General features: G+C 34.2%; 1 non-coding gene across 1 annotated transcript; it reads left to right on the top strand.

Annotated features, from left to right (window-relative positions):
* The first annotated feature begins 1,381 nt into the window (after positions 1-1,381).
* LOC123464231 lies at positions 1,382-1,488 on the top strand. The gene has a single exon (XR_006639466.1). It is a non-coding gene; the product is annotated as a U6 spliceosomal RNA (small nuclear RNA).
* The last annotated feature ends 438 nt before the right edge of the window (positions 1,489-1,926 follow it).

Raw genomic sequence — 1,926 nt, 5'->3', positions numbered from 1 at the left:
ACTGGTAAATCAAACCCAGGCTGGCAGGTTTTACAAGCAAGGGCTTTAACCACTGAGCAATCTCCCAAGCTCATATTAAATATGTTTTTGTTTGTTTGTTTGTTTGTTTGTTTTGCATTTAATTTTGTTTTTTCAAGGTAGGGTCTTGTTCTAGTTCAGGCTGACCTGGAACTCACTGTGTAATCTCAGTGTGGTTTTGAACTCAGGAAAATTCTCCCAAGCGCTAGGATTAAAGGTCTGCATGACCATACTCAACCTAAATATGTTTTTATAGTGTGAACTTTTAGGTACAATATAAGTGGTATTGTCTGTAACTTACACAATGCCTAACATTACACATGACATTATTAATTAATCTCTAATGCTTGTAATTATATCTGTTTCAAAAGGAAAAATTAAACAATTCAAAAATACTTCTAGACTACCAGGTAGACATCTAAAATTTGTTTATTTCAGTAGCATTATGAGGACAATTATGATTTCCCTTAATCTCACAAAACAGTTCACAGTTGAGGATACCACTCAAAGATTTATAATAAAATATTTTTCCTGTTACATAATTGTAAAGATTCAGGATTGAACTTCAAATTCAAAATGTGTGTGTCCTCAAATCCTACCTATGAGGACTAACAGAAAGCTAAAATTATTCACACATATTTTTATCTCTTTGAATAAAAGAAAATTAAATTTTCGAAAGTTACCTGAAATAGCATATATATAAGAAAATAATTAAAAGTATAGTTACTTTAGGTATTATAATAAAAAGAAACATTTGTGTGGCAGTATACCTTACAATTAAAATGAAAACACATCAAAATCATGTTAATTGAAAATGTTTACTTCAGGGCTGAAGAGATGGCTTAGCAGTTAAGGTACTTGCCTGCAAAGCCTAAGGACCCAGGTTTGATTCCCCAGTACCCATGTAATCCAGATATACAATGTGGCCCATGTGTTGAGAGTTCTTTTGCAGTGTCTAGGGACTCTGATATGGCCATGCTCTACTTCTCCTTCTCTCTCTTCCTCTTTCTGTGTCTCTCAAATACATAAAGAAATAATATTAAAAAATCAATTTCATGTTTATTCAGGTTTCATATTGCAAAAAAGAAAAAGAGAGAGTGTAATAGGAAATGAAAAGGTAATATATGCATTATATACATATATGAAAGTGCATTATTTAAACTTATTAAAATATAGTGAATCACATTATTTATTAGGTTCTTTTGAGGTAGTATCTCTCTATAGCCCAGGCTAACTTAGAACTTACTATACAGTCCCAGGCTTGCCTCAAGTTCATGGCAATTCTTCTATATCTGTCTCCTGAGTGCTGGGATTAAAGGCATGGGCTACCACACTTGGTTTCACAAAATGACTTTTAAAAGAGGTGATCACTTAGAAAGCACATATTCTAACATTGTAATGATACAGAGAACATTAACATGGCTCCTAGGCAAGGATGACCTTCAAATTATTCAAGTGTTGTATTTTTAAAGATGCTATGCAGGCTGCTTGGGGAGAAAAGTCATCAACAATTGTACCCAGCAGTGGTCCATGCAAGGTAAACAAGTGATATGTCAGGTAAGATGTGCTCAAAATGCAACACTGGCATGCTAGTAATGGGGGAAATCAAGAACTTTCTGATTGGATTAGAGGACATAGGACAGAATGCTTGTATATCTATTACTTAAACCTGACTAAAGACCCTCGTCTCTAGGAAGGCCAAAAGCTCTAGGAGGAAACCTTGTCCTGTTGTTATATTAAATGGACATATTATACCACGTTCAAAATAATTATGTTTGCATGTCTGGTTTAATATTACCCTCAGTCTTTTATCAGAGTGGCGTCTTTTTGCAGTGGACAGTGGTTAATGTAGAAATCCATATATAATCAAAGAGCTGAGAATAAGTGATGATGGTTTGCACAGACCTC

Source organism: Jaculus jaculus, chromosome 10, assembly GCF_020740685.1.
Source record: "Jaculus jaculus isolate mJacJac1 chromosome 10, mJacJac1.mat.Y.cur, whole genome shotgun sequence".
Lineage (NCBI taxonomy): Eukaryota > Metazoa > Chordata > Mammalia > Rodentia > Dipodidae > Jaculus > Jaculus jaculus.
Note: the sequence above shows the minus strand (reverse complement) of the source record. Positions and strands in the feature narration are given on the sequence as shown.